General features: G+C 38.2%; 1 pseudogene; it reads left to right on the top strand.

Annotated features, from left to right (window-relative positions):
- Window positions 1-7,032, top strand: part of LOC108528798 (GPN-loop GTPase 3 pseudogene) — a 29,998-nt pseudogene extending 22,966 nt beyond the window's left edge.
- Window positions 7,033-9,409: the final 2,377 nt, after the last annotated feature.

The following is a 9,409-nucleotide window of genomic DNA, read 5'->3' on the forward strand; positions in this document are numbered from 1 at the left end:
TATATATATATATATACACACACACACACACACATATATATATGTATATGTATATATATATAATATATAAAGAACTCTCACAACTCAATAATAAGAAAATTGAAACTACCTTTGCAGAAATTATAATAGTGAGAAAATTATGACACTGAAAGAAATCTAACCTGATTCCATCTAGCTTCTAAACTCCAGCTGCCCTTGTTCATTCCTGGTCATAGGCTGAACTAACTTTGGAAGGAACTTAGTTTATAGTTTAACTTTGAAACAAAGATAACAGCCCTTTCCCAAAACCAACTCCCATCTTGCCTGGGGACCAGACTACCTTTATAGGAGTAATATCTTAGCCACAAGATTAGAAATTATGTTCTGGAGCCATACAGCCAGAGGCCACAAGATGCTGAACCTCCCCAATTGCTCCTAGAGATAACATCAGTATTTTAAAGCCTAAGACTGGTGCTCGAGATACTTTCCAGACCCTGCATTCTGATCCACCAGCTAGCACCCAGACCAGTAATCTGGCTCTACCAGTTCTGCGATCCCATCCAGGAACAGAAGACAAAAAGAAAAACCCACTTCAGTCCCCTATGATTTAATCTCTGACCTAACCAGTCAGCACTCTCTACTCTCTGGCCTCCTGCCTGCCAAATTATCCTTAAAAAAACCCCAGTCTAAAAATTTTCAGGGAGACTGATTTGAGCAATAAAAATCCAGTCTCCCATTCAGGTGGCTCTGAGTGAATTAAGCCCTCTATTGCAATTCCTTTACCTGGGCACGCAAAGGACAAACTCCTTGATAAATCACCTTTACTTGGGCAGCAGGCAAGGAGAACCCATTGGGCAGTTACAAAATGGCCCTGTTTTTTAAAATGGGCATAAGATTTTAGCAAACATTTCACAAAAGAACTTCATGAATGGCCAATAAACACATGAAAAAACACTTAACATTACTAGTCATTAGGAAAATGTAATTAAAACAATGAGATACCACTTTATACCGATTTCAGATACAACTGTCAGATTTTTAATGGGCTAAAACAGAAACAACCCAAATGCCCATGGATACACATATTGGAGTACGTTTATATAATAGAATACTACTCAGCCATGAAAAGCACGGACTAATGATGAACATACAGCAACACAGATTGAATCTCAAAAAACGTTCAGCTGACTTTTTAAAAAACCGTCATATAACTTCATTTGTATGGAATTCTAGAAAAGGCAATACTAATCTACAATGACAGAAAGGAGACCAGTGGCTGTCCATGACCAGGGCTGGGGAGAGTGGTTACTCCAGAGGAAAACAGAATTCTTTGGGGTGATGTCAATTCTCCATGTCTTAATGTGGTTATGGTTACATAGGAGGATACATTTGTCCAATTTATTAAAATGTAAAATAAAGTTAATTTTTTTTAAAGGGAGACTGTTTCTCCTCTCTGTTTCGTTTTGTTTTCCCCTTCACTTTTCAGAATTAAGCTGCACTTAGCAGACTTTCCTGGTTACTTTGAATCAGGAACTTCTCAAAAAGTCTGTTGTTGAAGGGAGAATCATAATTAGGCAATTAGAACAGCTTGATTTGACAACTAATGTAGAAATTCCTAATAATAATAAAAAAAAAACTACTTGAAATGTTGCCACATATGGAATGGGCTGGAGAAGATATCACTGAGGCATCATTGCTGTAGTGCATCCTTTCTAGAGAAGGGAAGGGAGGCAAAGGACCATGAGCTCATCATTACCAAGGATTCTGAAACTTCAGTTCGTTTTTATTAATAAATTGCCTTCATGTGGCCGATGAATCGCTGGTCTGATTGGAAACTCTTTCCTGTACCGAAGAAACTGCACCAATTAACAATATTCATCTGCCAATTCAGCTCTGCAGGTTCAGGCTCATTTAACTTGACAAAAATAGCTTCTTTTTTCTTGAGTAGGGGAAGTTTTTCTCTACCTCCAGCCCTAGTGATGGGCAGAGATGGTGATGGAATCTTATTACAGCCTCCCTGTCCCTAATGCTCTTTATCCAGCCGTGGCGCCACAGGCTGCCCGTTTTTTTTTTTTGGATACCCATTTCACGACCTTCTTTGGTTTCTTTACCACAAAAGTCACTCTATGTCTTTTAGCCCAAAGCCCTACTGCAGTGTTCTCTGTCTTTTTCCCTTTACTCTTAATATCTTCTTTATTCGTTCCTTCCCTTTTCCCCTTCTTCCCTTTTCCCCTTCTTCCCTTACCCCCTTTCATTTTTCCGTCTTTTTTTCTTTAATTCTTCACCAGCCCCTAGCATATTCTAAACTATTTGCCCCGTTCATGATGTAATCATGAACTGACCCCTACCATAGTAATCAGGTGATTTTTTTTTTTCTCTGTAGTTTTCTTACACTGAAGTGGTACCACCCTGCCCCGTCACCATCAACTCAACTCCATTTTAAATGTTCTACTCTTATCCTTAGAGAGACTGGCCAGTTCTTCCCACCATTTCAGACCATCATAAATTTGTAAATATAGATTCATTTGCTGAGCCTAAGTTTTCTGCATAAAAGTAAATCCCTTTTGTGATACCCACAAAAGCCACAGAATCATCAACCACAGTTCAAAAGAGCAAATGATATTCACTGCATCACGATGAACTTGATTCTAAAAAGCAAATTATTTGCTATATAATAGAAACAGGCAGGTTAAAACAATAATTGAGTGTGAAAGAGGTCAGAGAAAGTTCTGAGAGTGATATAAAGTTTCATTACCTTGACTGAAGATGGTTTCATGGAAGTATATTATGTCAAAACTCATCAGTAATACACTTTAAATATGGATGGTTTATTTACATTAATTATGCCTCAATAAAGCTGTAAAGCAAAGGAAATAAATAGTAAAAAACAAAGACAAACAAAAAACCGATGACTTAGGAGTAATTAGCCAAGCTGTTCTTAAATGTAAGCTAGTGTATATGTAATTTTAGTCTTGCTATTTACCAGCTGTATCCTTATTCTATGAAAATCTCATTTTACCTTTAAAAATGAGGATGCAAGGACATACCTCTGAATGTTCAGTGATCCTGGGATGCTCTCATGCAAGCTCATTTCACTGTGAGCTGATGAATCAGCATAAAAGCTGAATGGTATCTCATGATCACACTCTGTTCTGCCAATAAGACAGTTTATTTTAACTCGCTGTTCCCATATTTTGAAAGAGACTGACTTCTGCAGAAATAAACAAATCAGAGATAATATCAACCCTGAACTCCCAGTAACTTTATTTTTATTCTACGTGGTCACACAGGCTACTGGAGTTAATGTCCTATAGGCACTTGGGGATGCCGGGCACCTGGCAGGTATGCACGTTGATCAATTCATTTGACCACATTTGTTTGCAAGGAAAATTTTCCTTAATGGGTCTTCAAATAGAAAAGTCTATGAGTAATCAAATGTGAGTGACAGAGGGTAACCTTATTCCACTAATGTCACCTTTAAAATTTTCCCCTGAGCAACCATAAAGAATAAAAATAGTGATAATTATCAGTTCTCCATTTTTGCTATGGAAGCTGGGGAGCTATGAAACAAATATACAGCTCAGTTTCTCAGGACATTAAAAAATGCATTATGCATGTTATTCTTACCCTAGTGACAACTTTTTTTTTTAACCATTGTTTTCTTCTCTTCTGACGCTGTCCATCCTTCTTCCTTCCTTCCTTCGCTTCCTTCCCTTGCCTTCCTTCCTTCCTTCCTCCCCCCTTTCCTTTCTTCCTTCCTTCCTTCCCTCTCTCTCTCTCTTTTCTTTCTTCCTTTCTTTCATCTTTTATATCACAGAAAGTTTCCTCCAATCATTTTTCTAACAAGGTAGAGTGCAAACAAAGGAATAAAAAACTTCCTTTAGATATGAGAAATGTGGATCTTTTTAAGTGTTATTTTCAAGAGACTTAAGGCAACATTAGGATAATAACATAACATGAAAACTGTGGAGATAAATTGTGATCTCACGTGAGCCCGAGGGTGACCTTTATTAATCATGCTTACCTCTTAGAGGGCTGGGCAGACATAAGCTAGTATTTCAGAGAGAGTCTGAGGTGAAAGCTTTTCTCTTCCCAACAATGGCATATTTGTAGTAGAATATTCTCATAAGAGTCTTGGTGAACAAAAATACACAGGGATAGAATGTGGAATGGAAGGAAGTCCATTTCAGAAGGAAATAATCCCAACATAACTTTCAGGATATAACAATAGGTTATTAACTGGTGGATTTGGCAGGGAAAATTCTGCTACATCATTTTTTAAAAATTTTTCTTCTTCCTTTCTTTTAAATTTTTATTGTTATTTTTAGAGACAGTCTAGCTCTGTTGTCCAGGCTGCAGTGTAGTAGCACAATCATAGCTCATTTCAGCCTCCGACTCCTGGGCTCTAGAGATCCTCCTGCTTCAGCCTCCTGAGAGCTGGGTCTGCAGGTGTGCACCACCACGCCCAGCTAATTTTTTATTTTTCGTAGAGACAGGGATCAGCCTCTATTGCCCATGCTGTTCTTAAACACCTGGCTTCAAGTAATCCTCCCACCTCAGCCTCCCAAAGTGCTGGGATTATGGACATGAGCTACTGTGCCCAGCATGAAATCATTTATGATGTGTTGACCATTTTTCAACTGGATATGAAGGCAGTATAGACACACAACTGTGAATTTATCAAGACGTGTGCTCTGTTTATTTAGTTTCTTTATATGGGAATTTTCAAACAAATGTAAAGTGGAGGCATGTACACTGCAGTAGGTAATGGCTGTATCAGTCAACACTTAGCCTTGGTTGTCATCACCTATCTTCATGGACCAAAAACAGAGATAGAGTCTAGAAGAATGCACAAAGCAGCTTTTCACCAAGGGTTAAGTTTCCATTCTACTTGCTAACCCACACAGAATGCATAGAAGGTGGAGATTAGAGAGTGACTTCTGCACTCCATTCAGCAGATTCCAAGTTTCTCAATGTCCATGAAGAGTCTTCGCTCTAGAGCCTCAAGGTTACTAAACTGCCACTTTTCAAGGTTCCTATTCTTGCTGCTTTCTTCTCCACGCCTCAGTCTTTAACTCCTTTTGTCTTGCCAGTTTTTCCCAGATTCTGCCCATTTGGTCTCTGGAAGGGGTTGTCAGTCACTTGGCTCCATGGGTTTTATTGCTAGGTGGAGCCATAGTGAAGTTTCTATAACATAATCAGACTTATTATTTCAAGGCCAAGACTGATCTACTTTTATCAGTTAGAACTCCTTAGATTGCAAGTGACAGAAAGCCCAAGCCAAGGGACTTGGGTTAAGTTTGTCCTCAAGCACTTGCTTGTCCTTTTGGCTTCTAGTATGTCCTTGCCCTCATCTACTCAGGCTTTCCTACCAATTGCTGGCTGGCTATTCTATAGTGACTTAAGGTTCAACATCAGACACAGATACAACAGCCTTGCACAGACTTCTCCACCAGCAACATAGTTTCATAAAAATCTAATCCCTATAACAAACCTTTTAATCTATATTACTTCTCATGGTTCTACTTCGCTGACTAATAATATGCCTTTACATAAGACATTCCAAGGTCTTGGAACAGTCTATGCGCATTGTATTCATCTGTTCTTGCATTGCTATAAATAAATACCTAAGAGTGAGTAATTTATAAAGAAAAGATGTTTAATTGGCTCACAGTGCTGCAGGTTATACAGGAAGTATGGCAGCATCTGCTTCTTGGGAGGCCTCATGAAACTTACAATAATGGCAGAAGGCGAAGGGGAAGTAGGCACATCTTACATGCCCAGAGCAGGAGCAAGAAGAGGTGGAGGGGCAGGCTAGGCAGGTGCCACAGACTTTTAAACAACCAGATCTGGTGAGAACTCTATCATGAGAACAGCACCCAAGGGATGGTGCTAAACCATTCACGAAGGATCCACCCCCATGATCCAATCACCTTCCAGCAGGCCTCACCTCCAGCATTGGGGATTGTAATCCCCAATGTTGGAGATTTGGTGGGGACATAGATACAAACCATGTCACACATATACTCTGTCTGCCACTCTCCTGATGAAAAATTGCAATCTAGTTTAGACAGTCAGTCTTAGTAATAGCGAGCATTCTCTTTTTATGTTTTATTGAAGTCATTAGTACAAATAATTATAAAGCTTGAGTCACTATTTAATATCATGTCATAAGCATAATTCATGCCCTTGCACAGTCTTTATAACCATTATTTTTAAAAGGCTTGACAATATTTGAGTGGATGCTCTATAATTTCATTATTCACTTTCCTATTGTTGGCACTGTAGGTATTTTCCAATATTTTACTGTTATGAATAACGATTCGAGGTACTCCTTCATGCATATACTTTTTCCATATTTTTGGAATATTTGGTTAGTCTATAATTTCATAAATTGAGAGTAAAGATATGTAAAAGGTATGAACCTTTGTACTGCTTTCGATTCATATTGTTTAATTGCTTTCAGAAGGACTAGGACAATTACAATCCCGTTAGTAATTGGTAATATCCTTGCTAACTTTGATTGTCCAGCTTGGACTGAGTTGTACATTCACCTGACTGTGATGAAGCAGCTGGTCCTGCAGCTCGAGCAGGGGGGTCTCTGAGTCTATGGAGTTTTTCTTGTTGATTCTCAGTTCATGATGGAGTCATTCAAGTATATTTCTGGCATCTTGGCAGTCCTAAGTGCCATGCTCTCTCTAGAAATTCTACAAGTTAACATCGTGATCAAAATGTAGCTGCAGAGTAAAAAAGCTAAAAAGGAAACTGAGAGTTTCTCAATCCAGACATGGATTCCTTATTCGATTATTCTACAAATGACTTAAGAAGCAAAAAATTCAAAAAAGTAACTAAAGCTGTATGTGGACTGATGACTGCAGCATAGTTCTCTTCTTACCTCATGATCAGTCAGATGAAGAAAGTATGAACATTGTATTATAGCATATTGATTTTGCCATTCAATGTGGAGAAGATTCAAAATTTAAATAACCAAAGGAACATGGGAATAAGTCTTGTATGTTTGATGAATATTTTCAAGAACACCAGGATGAATGAAGAGTTTACTAGGGAGTAACTGTCCATACGTGAAGAGCCTGTGGCCAAACCAGCAGAATATTCTTCTCTTCGAAGGATGCAGTAGTAGAAAGCTACATATTTTAATGAAATAAAAAGTACATTTTTTTTATCAGTAGGATGCCTGAATCAAGTTTTGAATTATTCTGAAACTGTTGCTGCTTAATGTGGAAACTTGTAGTATTATTTTGAGAGCATCAATTTAAATTTAAAAGTCAAAATTGAAATGAATGCACATAGATTTGTATATAAATTAGCTGTGCAACAGTTAATAAGGCTAGTACAACCTTATTTTTACTGTTTGTATTGTTTCTGAGGAGCAGAAATTGTTGTAACAAAATATACATGTCTATCCAGAGGGAAATATCTGGAAGGATATAGGTAAGACCACTGCCCATCTGTATCTTACCATTTCCCTACATTAAAAATGTATTATTTATATAATTAAAAAATTTAAAAGGGAATATTTTAAAGTCTTTCCTGATTTAACAGAAAAAAGTACCTATTCAATTTGAAAGGCATTCTATATTGCCTGTTTTATGCTAGTATCTATATTCTGCTTTACAGTATCTAGAAAGTATCAATATCTTTACTGATCCAGAGTATACCTGAAATACGTGAAAGACACTTTCCCTAGACATTAATTTCTGAGTTGTGAATGCAATCTGCCAAAAATCTAAGGATTTGACCACATATTTTCTAATTAAACTAGGATACTTATTTGGATCATTTTTGTAATTGGAAAGGTTAAGAGAATCAGCAGTGGAGATAATGTTGAAGCTATAAAAACACTGCAATTAATACCTTATCTTTAAAAATTTTAGGCAATAGCACTTTGGTCTTCAGAATAGCATCTTAAGGGAAAGCATATTGAATTCAATCTGTTGTGTGAAATATTTTCAGTTAGAGAAGGTACAGTATGTATATATAAATGAATGTACAGACTGCTGATGATTTATTTTGGATCTATAGCAGCCTTGGAAATAGAACTGAGTTTTATATAGATCTTTCAGAGTCAGGGTAGCCCTAAGCTCTTTATAGAGCAGTAATTTTGGCTGTGTCTAAATAAGACCCATCCTTACAGCTGAAAGATAAAAAAAATTCAGATAATGAACCATTTAATTTTTTCTGTATAATGTCACATAAATGGTTTGATTTGGGGCTTCCAAAACTGCATGGCTATTTTGGCTTTATGGATGCATCTTTTGCAAGTCTCAATGCCCTGTAAAAGTGGGAAGGCTGTCAGAAATATCTTTAAGTAGGTCGGGTGTGGTGGCTCACGCTTGTAATCCCAGCACTTTGAGAGGCCAAGGTGGGAGGATCACTGGAGTCCAGGAGTTTGAGACCAGCCCGGGCAACATTGCGAGACCTCACCTCTAAAAATAAAAACAAAATTTACCATGTGTGGTGGTGCACACCTACAGTCCCAACTACTCAGGAGACTGAGGTGGGAGCATCACTGGAGACAAGGACTTCAAAGCTGCAGTGACCTATCCAGCCTTGGTGACAGAGCAAGTTCTTATCTCAAAAACCAAAAAAACAGAAAAGAATGTCCTAGGTAGCCTACCGGGTAGGGGATGGGAATGCTTTTCCTGGCAACTAGTCATGGAATTAGCATGGCACTAGTGAGTTCAAGATGCTGCTCAGGAATACAAGGAAAGCTCTGTCTCAAAAGGAGCAACTCTCGCCTGGCTGTGGTGGACTAGCTACAGTGAGAAGTAATTGGAGTAGTCAGTATTGCTGGTGATTTCCTGGCTTGCCCTCAGACAGGACCCATCAGAGCCCCTCAGTTGCCTGGCAGGTAAATACATGTATGTGACACTTCCTACTTTATGTTCAGGAGTAAGTTTAGCACACGTGTCTACAAAGAGTAGCCTTTTATATCCTGAACTATGCATTTTGCTATATTAATAGCAATGCCTCACATTGGTATAGATTTTCTGAGTTTATCAAACACATTTATATTTCCTTGGATTATCCATACAATAACATCTCAGCCATTAGCTGCAAGTCTTCTCAGTTCCACTTATATGTACCTCAATCTTCATCTTCTCCCTTCTATTCTTCTAGTTGAAATCTTTATTCTTGCTTGGACAACTTCAATCTCCACTGAGCTGGTTGTCCTACTTATTATACTGCCTGATGCTATGACAACCTCTTCTCCATAAAACAGCTTGAGAAAGCTTTAAAAATTATATCTCATGACGTATTTCTGCTTCCTTAAATCCTTTGTTGCTTTCTAAAGAGCTTGGGGGAAAATCTGACCTCCTTACTGTGGCATGAAGGCCCTGCCTGATCTGGTTCCTTCTGACTTGTCCAGCCCATCCTTCTCTTTGTCTCACCCATGGCCACATAGGCC

The sequence above is a fragment of the Rhinopithecus bieti genome, unplaced genomic scaffold (genome assembly GCF_001698545.2).
Source record: "Rhinopithecus bieti isolate Rb0 unplaced genomic scaffold, ASM169854v2 scaffold_5022, whole genome shotgun sequence".
Classification (NCBI taxonomy): Eukaryota; Metazoa; Chordata; class Mammalia; order Primates; family Cercopithecidae; genus Rhinopithecus; species Rhinopithecus bieti.